The sequence below is a fragment of the Odocoileus virginianus genome, chromosome 12 (genome assembly GCF_023699985.2).
Source record: "Odocoileus virginianus isolate 20LAN1187 ecotype Illinois chromosome 12, Ovbor_1.2, whole genome shotgun sequence".
Taxonomy (NCBI): domain Eukaryota; kingdom Metazoa; phylum Chordata; class Mammalia; order Artiodactyla; family Cervidae; genus Odocoileus; species Odocoileus virginianus.
In genome coordinates, this window is record NC_069685.1 from 47,763,434 (window position 1) to 47,779,485 (window position 16,052).

The 16,052-nt window shown below is 54.6% G+C and overlaps 1 protein-coding gene across 24 annotated transcripts in view; it reads left to right on the plus strand.

Annotated features, from left to right (window-relative positions):
* The first annotated feature begins 4,506 nt into the window (after positions 1-4,506).
* The window catches only part of NCOR2 (nuclear receptor corepressor 2), a 232,829-nt gene continuing 221,283 nt past the window's right edge, over positions 4,507-16,052 (plus strand). For 18 of the 24 annotated variants that reach the window (XM_070475096.1, XM_070475095.1, XM_070475094.1 and 15 more), the window contains exon 1: positions 4,508-4,957. The gene's annotated coding sequence lies outside the window, so the exon portion shown is untranslated. Of the gene's footprint in view, positions 4,958-16,052 lie in introns of all 24 variants that reach the window. The other 6 variants (XM_070475109.1, XM_070475100.1, XM_070475113.1 and 3 more) reach the window with 2 other exon arrangements.

Here is a 16,052-nt window from a genome sequence, read left to right on the forward strand (position 1 = left end):
AGATAGCATCACCGACTCGATGGACATGAGTTTGAGCAAACTCCGGAGATAGTGGAGGACAGAGGAGCCTGGCGGGCTACAGTCCATGGGGTCACGAAGAGTCGGACACGACTTAGCAACTCAACAACCACCCACGCTTAGGGAAGAGGGTCTCCTGTTACCTTGGGAAGCTTCTATTTCCTTCCCCTACTTGGCCCCTCAACTTGGGGTAGAAAGCACGGGTCACTGAGTGGAAAACCGGCCCGGGGAGTTAAGGTTTTTCCGGGGTCACAAACAAGCTGGCCCCTGCAGACTCTGGCCCACCCAAGCATTTGGTATTTGGCTTGGCCGTGCTCATGCTTTAACCAAGGTGACTCTGAGTGCCTCAGGACAGGCGTGGGGGTGTGCCTGAAGGCCCCACCCACCCCATTACTCACCTCTCCTCCAGTCACAAGCCTGCTGGTCTTGCCAGGCCCTTTGGGCTTTTACATTTGCCCTCTCCCTTTTATTTATCATTATTATTTTTTCTTTGGCAGCTCTGTGCAGCTTGTGGGATGTTAGTTCCCTGACTAGGGATCAAACCCAGGACCAGCACAGCAGTGAATGTACTGAGCCCCAATCACTGGACCACTGGGGAATTCCCACCCTCCCCATTTTGTGTGTGTGTTAATCGCTCAGTTGTGTCCTACTCTTTGCGATGCCATGGACTGTAGCCTGCTAGGCTCCTCGGTCCATGGAATTCTCCAGGCAAGACTACTGCATTTTAAGGCACAACAAAAGTATGAAAAGGGTGTGTAAGATCTCCTATGTGTATGCTGTTCTGATGTGCATAGGAGGCTTGCCCCTGTGATGCTCATCCAGGCATCTTTCGTACTGTCACTGACAGAGGTCCCGAGAATGAGGGGTTTCCTTTGTCGGTGCTCAGATGGCCGGTCTGGGGAGCTTTTGGGGCCACTGGAGTCAAGGAGGCTTAGGGCTGGGAATTCCCTGGTGGGTCCAGTGGTTAGGACCCAGTACTTTTACTGCTGGGGGCAAGGGGTCAATCCCTAGTCAGGGAAATAAGATCTTGCAAGCTGCAAGGTGCGGCCAAAAATAAAATAAAAGCAATAGAAACTTAAAGGGAAAAAAAAAAAAAAAAAAGCGGCTCAAGGCACCATGCCCTGAAGCCTTCAATCTGACCCTCTAAATGCCTGGTTTCCCCAGGCTTGCCCAGGGCGGGCATATTTTCAGGGCAGACCCACTTGGAGTGGCTGGAAATTTGATCCGACACTGCGGCTGCCCATATGGGCTCAGTGACCCTGAATGGGATATCTTTAGGTGTCAGGCCCTGGGTCCTGTTCAGGGAGGCCCCTTAACCAATCTACCCTCCACCCCCCACCTAGAGGGTGAGATAGACAGAGGGAAGGAAAGATTCAACTCTGAAATATCCCAGAGGAGTGAGTATTAGAAAACAGGCCAGTCATGCCCAATTGCGTCTAGATTCTCCAGGACGAAGTCTGACCCCCAGCCACTTTCCTCTGGGTTGTAATTCATTTATTCATTCGTTCCTTCATTCTCAGTACACTTTAACTTAGCGCCTATTATGTGCTGGGGGTACTGCAGTGAGTAGACAGATGAGGTCTCTGCTCTCATGGAGCGAACACTCTGATGACAAGACAATATTTAAGTGACATGTCCAGGATAATTTTAGGTGGTGAAAAAAGATGAGGAAAAGGAATAGGGGGGTAGGTTTGTGAGTGCCTCGGGAGTTTTAGATTGAGGGTCAGTGAGGGCCTCTCTAGGGAGGCAGTATTAACCTGGAACTCGAAGTTAGATTCCTGTGTCAGGCAGAGGGAAAAGTGCGTGTAAAGGTCCTGAGGCAGGGGCAAGCTGAATAGTTTGCCAGGTATTTAGGAGGGAAACGTTGAAGGACTGGGAAGGCTACAGCGGGATCCAAGCCTAAGGCAGAATTTGGTTCCTTAGGGGCCAGAGCTCCCTCGATGCATATAACACTTCTTCGCCTGTTCTAATCTGGCTCGGGTCACTTAAAGGATGTCCTTATAATGTCCTCCAGTGACCTGTCTAATTCAGTCTCAGTCACCCCAACCCATGAAATGGGTATATGGAAAGTCTTTCCCTCATGAAGGCTTAATGAACTGTTTGGGAAGCTCTTAGTTAACCCTCATTCCCAAGGGGTGTAGGGGCCCTCCAGAGAGACTGTTTGGAGGCCAGAGTGTTTGAGGGTTTTTAAAGCTGCTATTCTTGTTAGTTACAAGTGGATCCCTGGGGCTGCCCCTCAGAGTGCAGTGGTGAAACATACAGAACACAGAGTAGCAATCAGGGCAGGAATGAAATCCATGGGGAGCCTGATGTAGAGATCTCTTCCAGCTCATCCCTCCAGAGCATGGGTTCAGAACACCCATCTGGAATCGCTAGCTGAGTGAGCCCAGCTAGTTCGTTAGGTTCTTAATCTCTTAGGGCCTCAGTTTCCCCATCTGCATCGTGGTACCCATCTCAGGAGCCCCCGACCCCCCATCTGAGGATTTCGGGGGGAATTCATGAACTCTGAGAACAAGCAGTTGTGTTGCTCCCTGTTGTCCATTGAGGATGGGATTAATAATCATGAGAGACAGGAGTGGGCAAGGAAGAGGCCAGGTCCTCTGCAGAAAAATGCTGCCCCTTCCTAGGGGTCTGGGCGTTTCCACCTGTAACTTGGTAGGTTCAGAGGGTAGAGGATGGTTGAGTGTCTGCTTGACTCTTTGAGAGGTTTCCAAGTGACACCTTCCACCTCAGGACATTACAAAGTTGACAGTCCCCCTGCCTGCCTGACCTCTTATTCCCCTAGATTCAGTCAAAGCCCAATGGCAACTCTTGGGAGGCAGAAGCTGGGAGAAGGAACCCCTGAATTTACCCCCAGCACCCCCCTCCCCACCCCTGGGTGCCAAAGCCCAGAACCAAATCTCATTGAAATGCAAATTCCAGAGAGTGTTCCCAGGTGACACGTGGGTGGGGGTTTCCGAGTCTGCCTGGTGGGGTGGGTGGGACCCCTCCCCCCCAGTTCCTCCCCTTCATTCCTTCCTCCAGGCCCCTCTGAAGGGCTAGTCCTTCCTTCCCTAGGTCTGGCTCTTGGCCTGTGGATTCCCATGGTCTGGCTGGGCACCTCTGGAGCTGGTGGGGCCAGGATGGGAAGGGAGGGGACATTCATTGACCTGAGACCACCTACTTCTGTTCCATCCCTCAGCCCCTCACAGACACTTCCCTTTTCCCAGATTTTGTCAGTCTCAGGTGCTTCCCACCCCGCCCTCCGAGAAAAAAAAAAAAAAAAGAGCCCGAGCAGCCAGAGGGGGCCGAGGGGCACGTTGCTACCACGGAGGCCGAGAACCCCTGCAGGCACGCTGGAGGCGGAGGCCCGCCTTGCCCCTGGAAACCGCATGGCCGCCTCCCCACCGCAGCCATTCCCCACTCCCCCTGGGGGTTCTCAGATGTTGGCAGATGGCAGAACTGAATCTGCTGAGACGTCGCTCCAAAAAAGGAAAGTTGAACCGAAAAAAAAAAAAAAAAAATTCAAACTCTCTTACTTCTTAGGGGAAAGCAGAGGAGGAGGGAGGGTCCCGGTCTGGGGCTCCCGGTGCCCTCTGCTGTTTAAAAAGATCTCCCCGGCTTTGAGAAAGCAGCCCGGGAGGGGCAGGAGGAGGGGGTAAATGAGGACACACCGGTTGTCAGGGCTGCCCGTGGGGTTCCTGTTGGAGCGGTGAGCGCTTGCGTGTGCGCGGGCGAGCGTCCACATGTGTGCTCGTCTGTGACCCTGGCCGCCCGTGCCCGCCTCACACTTGCAGCACCGTGTGTCTGCGTTTGTGTCCCTTGAAAGTCCCGAACTGGGAGTTCTTGCAACACATTGCGTCCCTAACTGGGAAAGAACAAGGAACACAGAAATCCTCGCCCTCTAGAAACTGACATTCGTGTGTGTGTGCGTCCGCGTGCGTGAACTCCTGCCTGTGTCGGGGTTTGTTTATCTGCGGGTGACCTTATGTCTTAGGAGTCTAAGTCCCAGGCTACGCTCAAGTCTGCGGGGCGGGGGTGGGGATGGAGGGTTGGTTGCACGTTTTCCCTCGTGCCCACGTGGGTTAGCTCTCCTCTCTGAGGCCCAGTGTGTGAAGGTCCGCTGGTGAGAGTCTTGCGCCCTACTGTGTGCCAGACCCCCAGAGCGAGTTCCACCGCGTGTGTCCCCTCGCATCTGCGTGGGTCCCTTAAAGGTCCTGTGTGTGGCCCTCCTCGTACGCCCCCTCCCCATCCACTGGTCACTCCAGAGTTAGACTGATAATTTAATAGCTGAAACGCGATTATACTTCGAGTGAAGTATCTGGGGCTGGGGAAGAGGAGGGCGCACGGCCCACAGGAGGAGGAGGGGGCGGGATGGGGAGGCGCTTTCCCCCTCCTTCCTCCTTCAGGGAGCTGCTAAAAAGAAACTCGGCGTCGCGCCCAAGCCTGTGTGTGTCTGTGTGGCAGCGTGTGCACGCGCGAGTGGGTGCGCGCAGGCCCGGGGGAGGCGACGTGGGCCCTTTAAGCAGCCCGAGGGGGCCGGGCCGGGGCGCGTCGGTGCGGGCGGGGAGCCAGGAGCCGGGAGGCCGAGCCGCCGCCTCCCGGGCTCCCGCCCCGCCCCCTCCTCCCCCTCCCGCCGCCGCCGCCGCCGCCACCGCCGCCACCGCCGCCGCCGCCGGGGAGCGGAGCCGCGGGCAGGCCGGGCCGCATCGGAGCCCAGTGTCCGCCCGCGCCCCGCCCGAGCCGTGCGCCCGCGCCCTGCGCCCCCGCGATGCGCGCCAAGTTGCGGCCCGGGGACCCGGGGCTAGCGCCCTAGGAGGCGGCGGCGGGAGGATCGTGCCCCGGCTGGAGGCCGGGCCTGCTGCGCGCCCCCAGCCCGATCTGCACCGCCACTTGCCTGAGCGCCCGGGCGGCCCGAGCGCGCCCCGAGCCCGGGCGCCACCGCCGCCACCTCAGCGAGGTGAGTTGGGGCCGGGGGTCCCCGTGGAGGGCCGGGGTGAGGCGCGGGGCGTGCTTCCGGGGAAATCGGGGAAGATCGGTCGGCGCACGCGGCGGAGTTGGCGGGGCCCCTGCACTCCCGAGTTGGCGCTCTCGGGGGGTGGCCTGCTGGGGAGCGAGGCGCCCCATAGACACTGCGGCCCGCGTGCGTGGGGGTGCCGGGGAACTTAGGGGAACTCCAGCTCCCCTGCGAGGGGACGGGAAGGAGGGAAGTGGCGTGGGGGGTGGGCGGACGGGGGGGTGCCGTGGAACTGCGCAGGACAGCCCCCCGCCGTGTGCCACAGCCCTGGGGGCATGGCCGCCATGCGCCTCCCTCCTCTCCAAGCAGCCCTGGACTTGAGGGGTGACACTGCGCCTTATTTTCCATCGGTCAGTGCAGCTCGGGGGTGCCCCTGGAGATGGCACCCTCGGCTCCCCGGCCTGGCTGCTGTGGAAGGCGCCTGGGAGGGGTTCCCTCCACGGGGGGCGGGGGGCTTCTGGCGTGGCCGCTCCTGGGCGAGGGGTCGGAGGGCTCTGGGTCGGGGTCCCCGGGGAGAGGCGCCCCTTGCTCCCCCCTCCCCCGTGGGCCGGTGTTCCTGGTGTCTGGGCCTGCCTCCCGCGGCTGGTGACGCCTCATGGGGCCGCCTCCTGGTCCCTCCCCCGGGCTGTGCGGATACTTGGGATGCCACTAGTTTGGGAAGTTGGAATTCAGAACTGATCCCACTTGGGCTGGACCCGGAGGCCCCCGGTCCTAGTGCTGGGGGAGCACCCCCGGAGACTTGGCGGGGAGTTGAGGGGGGAGACCCGTGGGGCGCGCCTTCCCCACCCCGGACGCTTGCAGGAAAAAGCCCGAGGGAGCGAGAGAGGTCTAGGCGGGCGGGCAGGCGAGACACGCTGTACCTGTGAGCTGCTGTCGCCCGGGCTCAATTAGCGTGGGGCGCCCGGCGTTATTTTTACATTGTAGGTTTATTTTTTTGGAAGCGAGGGCCCTCCAGCCGCCTGTCGCGCGCTCCGGCTCTCTGAGGGTCTGGTGCAGGCAGCGGAGGCGGATCTGTGCTGTCGGCTCAACCTCCTCGCTTCCTCCCCCTCCTCCTCCCCCCCTGTTGGTGAGAACTGGTTTTATTATGATTTTTTTCCCCCCTTTTGCAGATTTGGAGGAAGGATGTGTGAGGGAGGCAGGGAGGAGGGACGGGGAGAGGAGCCCTGCAGTCTGGATGAGGGAGTTCTGGGCTTGTTGGGGGTTGTGTTATCCGTGGCCTTGACTTTGCCCTTTTTAAACCAGATCTGGGTCCCCGCGGTTGCTTTGATAGAAGGGGTTCTCCGGGCCTGGAGTGAGCTGGGAGGACGTCCCTGGGCATTGTTATGTACCTCGTGGTGGGTGGCCTTTTTTTTTTTTTTTTTTGGGTTGAGGTGTAGGGGGAGAGCCCTCTGAGAAAGTAAGAGACCTTGAACCCGGGGAGCTGAACCATTCACAGCCGGCTCTTGCAACATATCGCCTTTGGTGGGAATCACACTTTTGCCACTACTGGCGGTGTGACTCTGGACAAATTACTCAACCTCCCTGTGCCTCAGGCTTCTCATCTGCAAAGTGGGATGATAATAATAATACTGAGTTTAGAGGGTTGTTGTGAGAACCGAGGGTGGAAATACATAGAAGGTGCTTGTGTATGTATCACCAGTTACTGTTGTTATTATTATTATTCCTGAGTTCTAAAACTTGGTCTTTACCTCAATGGCCTGGAAATTTGATGAGAAGGGGCGGCCGTGCACTTTGCCAGAAGGTGTGGTGAAGGGAGAGGGACTTATTTGCAACCCACTCCCCAACCCCTTGACTTATCCCCATGAGGACAAGAGAAGGGCAGGCGGTGCCTTCAGCCCACTGAACAGATACACAGACTGAGTCCGGCTGTGGGATTCACGCTGGGGCCTGCCGCCGGCGGTGAGTGAGGAATCGGAGGCGGCGGTGGCGGCGGCTGCCAGGGCATCCCGGGCGCTGTCTGGCTTCCTCGCGCCGGCTGCCTTGTCTTTGCTTGGAAATTTACCACCGCCGCCGCCGGGTGCCCGGGGAGTCTGCGGTGCCCAGACGTGGAGGCGGGTACCCAGCGGGCCCCAGCCCCCGCCTCTTCCCACCGAGCTATTTACGCTTGCTCTGGGATCAATACTATTGATAAAGCCATGTAAATGGTAATGTGGCTGTCAGGCTCCGGTGAGGGATGGAGACCCCCTCTAGGGGCAGCACGCACCCTCCCTCCTTCCCTCTGCGAGGGTTTGGCTACGTGGGAAGGATTTATTTGGCATAATCCGTTCTTTTTTCCCCAATTAATAATACTCATACCACCTCCTAAAGATTTCTGAGGGCTCTGCAAACACGAATTTAGCTGCATGAAAGGCCCGAGCAAGGAAGGCTTGATTGTTCTCCCGGCATGGGGGTTGGGGGGATTGGCCGGGCTCACACTTGCCCGCTGGCTGGCGTTGGAAAGAGGCCCCAGGAGTCCCGGCCCCCAGCCTCTTGCCATTCAGGCTGGATGGAGGCTGCCTGGACCCGATCCCCTCTGACTGCCAGGTGGTTGGTGGTGGGGTACCTTGTGCTGTGTTCCCAACCTGGCAGTGGGTGGAAAAGTTGGTTCACTCTGAAAATTTTTTTTCTCGCTGGGCCGGGGCGGGGGAGTGGGGGAGTGCTGCTAGGCATAACCCAGCTGGAGGGGTCTCCTTTCTGTAAGAAGCAGAGATGCTCCAGCAAGAGACCTGGAGCTCTCACCCCATCCTTCCAACAGCTCTCTGAACCGTAAATCCCCCACATCAAATGCTGCCTCTGACAATAGGGGGCTGAGAGCTTTTATTTGTGTGTGTTTTTCCCTCCTCCTCTATTTCCTCTTCATCTCTCTAATGCCAACAGCAGCCTCCCCAGGTGATACCTTCAAGACCAGACTCCCTGCCAGGGAAACAGCTTGGAGGAACTGGTCATTTCTGCCCTGGGCGCCCAGGGAAGGGGGCCAGGAGGGGACGGGAGCCTGGGTTGCCTGTTTGGGGAGGGCCAGGCTGCCCAGGGTCAGGCCAGGGGAGTCCTCTTAAAAGGCTTCTTCCATGAGTGGATATGCAGAGTCCCCCAAGGAAGTGATGCTTAGGAAAGGTCATCTGGCATTTTTGGAGGATCCTTGGAGGTGGGGAAGGGACTTTACAACCTGTCAAGTGAAGTTTTGGTTCAGGAGCTGAAAAATACTAAATATGATTTAATAATCCAATAATAACAGCCAACATATATAAAGTGCTTACTATGTGCCAGGTCCACCTTCATCAGGAATCTGTTTACTATTCATTATTGCACTGTGAGGTCAGGGCTCATATCATCCCATTTTATGGATGGTGAAACGAAGCAGAGAGGTTAGGTAACTTGCCCAAGGTCACACAGTTTGGATGTGGAAATAAGAATTAAGACCTGGGATTACTCTTGGTCGCCTTGGTGCAGCAAGAATAAACATACTGCAGACCTGCTCAGTGGAGCTGCCGGAGAAGACAGGAAGAAAGAAATGATGTTTCTTATTTGAGCAGCACCTATAGATCTTTGCCCTGCGGGGCTGGAGACTGAGAACTTGTTCTCCCCAGGATTCGGGGAGGGGGACAGTGCCAGAAGCAGGTCTGAAGTTCCTTTGAAGTCTCATTTTATCTTAAACATTCATGCAAATTTGGCATTCGCTGTGGCGACAGGGCTGTGTTTATTTTGAAATGAAAACATGGTTTTGAATTATTTAGCATGGCGTATTATGGGACTCTAGAAAACTGCATCAGATGAGCTCCTGCTCGCTGGCGGGCAGCCCTGGGGTTCTTTGTAGCTGGAGACCTTGAGAAGTCCTGGGGCGGATGACAGCTTTTTCCGGTTTTACAGATGAGGGCGCAGGTCAGAGGTGCCAGGCCAGCCCCAAGGTCAGAAGGTAGTGTGCCTTTCTTATGATGATCAAAATCATCATCACTGTCTTTCTTTTAGTCAAAAGTGAGGCTTTTCTGCCCGGGCGCTTCCCCACCACCACACCCAGGGGGAGGGAATTTGGGAACTTTCAGTTCATAGGTCCGTAAAGAATCATCCTAAACCAACAGCAGAGGACAGTCTGGGAGTGTTTTGTCTGAGATTCGCACCACTGATCATTGCAAAGTTCCAGTGAGTTGCCGCCCCGGCTTAGCCTTGTGCAAGCAGAGTTCCCTGGGACTGATCCCTGCCCCCCTGAGAGTCTGGGTGCCCTGGTCTGTACAATGGGCATATTACCCACTAGGGCCGTGGGGTAGGGGGAGAGGATTAAAGGGCAGAAAGCTAGAGCATTGGGTTTAGTGTTCAGCTCTTCAGTTTCTAGTTGTGTTGATTCTGGATGGGTTATTTAACTTCTCTGGGCCTCAGTTTGCTTATCTCTAAAATGGGGATGATGATTCTACTTCTGGTTTTATTGTTATGAGGACTTGATGGATGTCATGATATATCATAGGAGCTGTTGTTATTTTGCCCCTCCCTCCTGCTTCCACCGTTGGAGAGGGGAGGCTTCCACCGTGTAGAATTTTTGTTCAACCTAGGTCCTCACTGACGGGCTGGTTGGATGCACACTATTCTTTCTAAAAGGCTGCTGGGAAGAATCTTATGGAATAATCTCTTCATTTGAACCCCACGCCTGGGCTTGTTGCTCTCTGGAGCAACAGCAGGCTCCTCTCCTGTCCGACTGGTTGGTGATTCTCAGATCTGCCCAGGTTGATCTGGGCCCTTGAAGGCCAAGGTTTTCTGTTCTGCTTTTAATTCCCCAGTGCCTGCTGGGAACTGAAGTTGGAGGGCTCAGGCAGCCTGGAAAGTGGGGGAAGACTGATGGGGAGGACACAAGGAGCCTTCTGGGGAAGGGCTGAGCTTCCCCTTACCCCTGGGGATGGGGGATGTTTCCCAAAAGGGCTCCTTTGAATCAAACCTGGCTGAAATCCTGCTCCCCTCCATTAAAAGCCTTTTGGCCTCAGTTTTCTTATCCTTAAATGGGGGAGTGTGGTGTGCAAAATAACACCCCTGGGAAGACCATCTAGGGCTGCACTGTCCTGGCACTCCCGGTAATGGTGGGGAACGTTCTGGACCTTTGCTGTCCCCTAACCATGAGGTGGGCTTCTCTGGTGGCTCAGACGGTAAAGAATCCGTGTGCAATACAGGAGACCCGGGTTCGATCCCTCGGTCGGGAAGATCTCCTGGAGAAGGGAATGGCACCCCACTCCAGCATTCTTGCCTGGAGAATCCCATGAACAGAGCAGTCTGCTGGGCTACAGCCCATGGGGTCACCAAGAGTCGAACATGACTGACGACTAAGTGCACATATACACACGTGCAACCACTGGGTATGTGTGGCTTTTGAGCGCTTGAAATGTGGCTAGTGCCGACTGAACTGGTAATTTTATTTCATGTTAATTAACTTACATTTAAAAAGCCACATTTGGCTGTGTCTGATGGCTGCCCTGATCAGAAGGCCCGAGACTGGATGATGAAACAAGATTCAGTGTATGGGAGCAGGGCCTGACTCTCAGCAGCTGATTTTTTTCCTTCATTCATGTGTTTTTTCTCTGCCTGGAGCCACCGGAGCCTTGTCATCTCGGAGGGACACTCCACATTCTGTGATCCTGTTTCCCAGCAAAGCCTGAGGCTCTCCCGGGTGCTGGCCTGGACTCCACAGCCCTCCGTCCACTTTCCCTTGCCCACCTTCCTCATGTCCCCACCTCCTCCTGTCCTGCCAGCCTCTGGGGCAGCTCTGTCCAGGAGACCTTTCTGTGATGGTGCGAATGTTCCAGACCTGTCCTGTGTGCCCAGCACCTTACCCACTCCCCACAGGTGTCGCTGAGTGCCTCAAATGAGGAGAATGCAACCTAGGATTGGAATGTTATTGACTACTTGATTTGAATCCATTTAAAACGTGATTTTCCCAATGGCTCAGCAATAAAGATTCTGCCTGCCAATTCAGGAGACGCGGGTTCAGTCCCTGGGTTGGGAAGATTCCCTGGAGAAGGAAACAGCAACCCACTCCAGTATTCTTGACTGAAAAATCCCATAGACAGAGTGGCCTGGCAGGCTCCAGTCCGAAGGCTCTGTAGAGTCAGACATGACTGAATGCCTGAGCTTCCACAAAATATGACTAGTGGGCTTTGCTCCTCTTGGGCAACTTGACGATAGAGCCTTGCCGTCTCTGTTTTTTTTTTTTTTTTTTTTTTGTCTTGTGGCTTGTGGGATCTTAGTTCTCCGACCAGGGATTGAACCCGGGCCCCTTTTGGTGGAAGCACAGAGTCTTAACCACCCGACCACCAGAGAAGTTCCCTTTCTTTCTTGACTCAGGGCTGAATGCCAGAATTCAGGCCACTGACTAGACGTTATCACCCTTTCTGGTCCTCCCAGGCCACCATCCCTAAGACTGGGGAGCTGGCTCAAGTGTCCCCTACTTCCTCTCCTGACTGTCATTTCTGCAGCACGGGAGGTAGCCCCAGGTCTGTGCAAAGTGTGGGCAGCTCCCACTGGAGGCTGAGTTGAGGTTCATGAGTCTTGGACTCAGGCTCAAAAGAATCTCAGGTTTGTAGAGATGATGGTCCAACTCCTACCTTGTCTGTGTCCACACCTGCAGATACGTTGAGCAGGCCTGCTTCCCATAGGGGCTGTCCTGGTCTGTACTTCTTTCCTGCTCTGAATTAACACATTATGGATGTCTTTCCATGTTAATAACAACTAGATTAACTTTGGGTGAGGAGACAGCATTGCTTTTTATTTGTCATTTGAAAAATACAGAAAACCCCCAAAATGATACACTCCTAGGGCTTCCCTGGTGGCTCAGCAGTAAAGAATTCGCTTGCCAGTGCAGGAGGCACAGGTTTGATCCCTGGGTCGCGAACATCCTCTGGAGCAGGAAATGGCAACCCACGCCAGTGTTCTTGCCTGGAGAATCCCATGGACAGAGGAGCCTGGTGGGCTATACAGTCTATGGGGTTGCAAAAGAGTCAGACACGACTTAGTGACTAAGCAACGACAATGTACTCCAACCCTGCCACTTGCTTTGGGCTTTATAAAAACCTATTTTAATAAAAGAAAAAGCATGGGCCTGTTAAAAAAATTAAAACAGAACACAGGAGGTGTCGAGGGAAGTCTCCTTCCTGTTCCTGGCCTTCTGTCTGTGTCCCCCGAGGCAGATACACACGGGTACGGTTTCCTCTCGGAGATACTCCGGCCATATGTCCGCCTCACAGGGACATAGATGTGTGTGTTCCCGTTAAAAACAAGCACACACATGGTATCACACCATATTTATGTCTTACTTTCCTCTTTTAAATTATAATACATCTTGATTTATTCTGAAATATATAGAGAGCCGGGGTTCACAAACTACGGCCCGCAGGCCAAATCCAGCCCACCTCCTGTTTTTATATGCCCAAGCTGAGAATGGTTTTTACATTTTTTTGATGGTTGGGAAAAAAAAAAAAAAGAACATTTTGTGACATGTGAAAGTAAGTGAAATTCAAATTTCAGCATCTGCTGTCAAGTTTTATAGAATGCAGCTATTCCTGGTGGCTCAGGTGGAAGAGAATCTGCCTACAATGTGGGAGGCCAGAGTTCGATCCCTGGGTAGGGAAGATTCTCCTGGAGTAGGGGAATGGCTACCCACTCCAGTATCTTGCCTGGAGAATCCCATAGATAGAGGAGCCTGGCAGGCTACAGTCTATGGGGTTGCAAAGAGTCGGACATGACCAAGCGACTAACACATGCTCATTCATTCGTGTACAGTCTGTGGTGGTTTTTAGGGTGTAGCTGCAAAATTGAGGAGTTATGACAGAGGCCGGAAGGCTGACAAAAGAGGGAATATTGGTTCTCTTGCCCTTTACATTTGCCGACCCCTGATAGCTACCATGTTCTTTTTAGCTTCGGCATAATCTTCCAGGGTCATGCGAAACTGGGGCCCTTAAGTGGGTTGTGAGTTTAAGGGTCACACCAAGTGGGCCCTAAAACCCCTTGTTCTGGAGACTTCTCTGGTGGTCCAGTGGTTAAGAATCCTGCCTTAGAATGCTGGGGATGTGAGTTCAATCCCTGGTCAGGGAACTAAGATCCTGCATGCCATGGAGCAATTAAGCCCACATACCACAACTACTGAGCCCGCGCCACAGCTAGAGAATCCGTGCACTGCTAGAGAATCCGTGCAACAAAAGATCCCGCGTGTTGTAACAAAGACCTGACACAGCCAAATAAATAAATATTAAAAACAAAACAAAAACAACAAACAGCCCTTATTCTTGCCTGGCTTGCTGTTCTTGCTGAGTTATGCTGATGCTATTGTAGAATGCAAATAGGAAAGTGGGGACGGTTAAGGCAACTGACTTTTGGCATGGATTTTTGGGTTTTTAGATGATGTTTGAGGCTATAATCTCTTCTGTCCAGGGCTGAAGAATTGCTATAACACCTGGTGCTACATAGTTTTCACACTTTTTGCAAAGTCACTTTAGAACCCATCTTGTTTCCCTCTTTGCTTTGGCCACTAGGAAGCTTAGAGCCACAGTTTGCTGCCTGCCTTCAGCAGTCTAATCTGGTTTGTGTTTTGGACTTCATCCTGATTTCAGATTGGTCCGTCCCTGATTTTTCTTCTTGGGCTTGCTCTCTGAATTTTATCTTATCATGTGCATTCCTAAAAGTTGTCTCAGTTCTTGAAGGGTGAGCTGGAGCAGACAGGAGCAAAGAAAAGGGAAAGCACTTGCAAGATGTTTCCATGTTTGTTCCTCCTGAGTGCCTGTGGGAGTGGGGGTGGGGTGGGTGATTTCCTGATGGAGAATTCCAGGGGAAGCGAAGGTCTGGCCCCATGGTGTGTTTTAACAAAGGTCATACCCAGGGCAAGAACCTGGGTCGCTGGGTGTCCATCTTGGGATGGGGCTTTGGCTTCCCAGCTGACTCTAGTGGTAAAGAATTAGCCTGTCAATGTTAGGGACACAGGAAAGCTGGGTTCGATCCTTGGGTCGGGAAGATCCCCTGGAAGAGGTATGGCAACCCACTCCAGTGTTCTTGTCTGGAGAATCCCGTAGACAGAGGAGTCTGGCGGGCTATGGTCCATAGGATTGCACAGAATCAGACATGACTGAAGCGACTTAGCACACACTTACGCCTTGGGTTGGACTCAGGAAGATGACACTCAGTAACCTGGAAGGTGAAATATCCCTATCGGAGGCCCCGGGGCCCTTGTGAACCACTTGGCCTGAAGGAAGGCCCTGGAATCGGATAGGTGACACCTAGCACTCCCTGGTGGAGTGACACTTCCGTCTGTGCTGTAGCCAGGGCACAGGGATTTTGGAATTGTTGCTGTAGCAATGCTGAGGGTGTGTCGACACTTAGGGGCCTCTGGGCTCTTGTTCCAACCTTGGCGCTCTGTTGATGCTTTTGGATATTTCTGCTTCCTTCTGTTGACCCTGGGATATTTCTCTGAGCTGGAAAGGAAGTGGGGGGGAAAAAGTAAGCCACGGGTAGAATGAGATGAGACCACAGCCAGCTGCCCACTGGAGTGCACATGTGGGTATATTTCCCAGGGACCCACGGGGCTGACTCTCTGCCTCCTGTCTCCTGGGCTTGGCTTGATTTTCAGTGACTTGTGTTTGGGTTTTAGGGCTTGTGAATGGGAGCTCAAATGAGCCATGGGGCAGAGTCCAGTGTCTGGCTGTGCAATGCAATCTAGGACAAGTAACGGAGCCTCTGTATGAAGTGCCTTAGTTTACCCACCAGGGAAAATGGGGTGATGAATGCACACGACCTCAGAGGGTGTGGTGAGGCAAAGGGAGCTAAGGGGCCATTGGAGGCTTGAGTTAGTCCAGCAGGCCCTGTCCTTGGCCCTCACTTTCCTGTCTGCAGCTCATAAAGCCATGGAGCCCATCCTAGGGCCAGGCAGGCAGATCCAGCAGCCTCCTTTACATTGTTCATGGATGTCCTAAAGGGTCTTCAGAACTCCTCTGTCCCAAAATGGACCTGCGGTTCCCCTTTGCCCCCAGACTCCCAGCCTGAGCTTGCTCCCGGAGTGTGGGGCCAGGCCAGAGACCTGGGGGTCATCCCTGCTGCCCTCTCGCCCACTCAGTGCCTGCAGAAACCTCCATTTGTCCTGCCCCCATAGTCTGTCCTGTGGAAGCAGCTGCGGGGTGGGGCCACTGGGGCAGTGCCCTGACCTTACTCAGAGCCCCGTGAGCCCGCAGGGCTTCCCAGCACTGCTTGCCTGAAATCCAGGCCCTTCTCACTGCCTTGGAGGCCTGTCTCCCCAGCTGCCCGCTGGCCTCTGACCTCCCCTTGGCTGGCCACCCCTGCAATTAACTGTGTGCTATGTTGGAGTGGTGGGGCAGGGGATGAGTGGCAGGGGAGTGAATTTTTCTCTGTGGCCTGGGGGTTCCTCTCTGGGAGATGCTGGCAGTCAGAAGTCCCTGAGGCCAGGCCCAAAGGTGCACATGGCGGGGACCCCATGAGGAGGGGGGTGCCTCGAGGGCCCCTGCTTGTCCTCACGCTGAACTCCTGTGCCCGCCATAGACCCTCTGGGAGCATCGCCCAGCGCTGCGGTGCTGTCTCCGTGGCCATGGCAACCGCCTGGCACCGGGGCCCTGCTCGTTAGGCTAACGAGGCAAGCCTGCCGGGCCGAGGTGGGGGGCCAGGGACGTGCTGCCCCGGGGCTTGGCGGGGCTTGTCTGCCAGGCCACCAGGCCAGGAGTGGAGCAGGCCCTGGAAGATGCTACAGAGGCCAGTGGGATCAGGGGTCCTCCAGGGTCCTGGGGGCTCAGGCTTGGTTGGCAGGGTGGGGTTCTGGTGGGAATTACGTGTGGTGGTGACTCCTGTGACCAGTTAAACCAGGAGAGGATGAAATTGCGGGGAGAGATTGAGAGGCGCCCACTTTTTCCCACTGCATATACCCACTAATGCGATCTCCCATCCTCCTGTTTTATTTTATGATTTATCTTTTGGCCACGCCTTGAGGCATTTGGGATCTTAGTTCTCTGACTGAGGTTTGAACCTGTGTCTCTTGAATTGGAAGCGTAGCATCTTAACCACTGGATCACCAAGGAAGTCCCCCTCTTGAGTATTT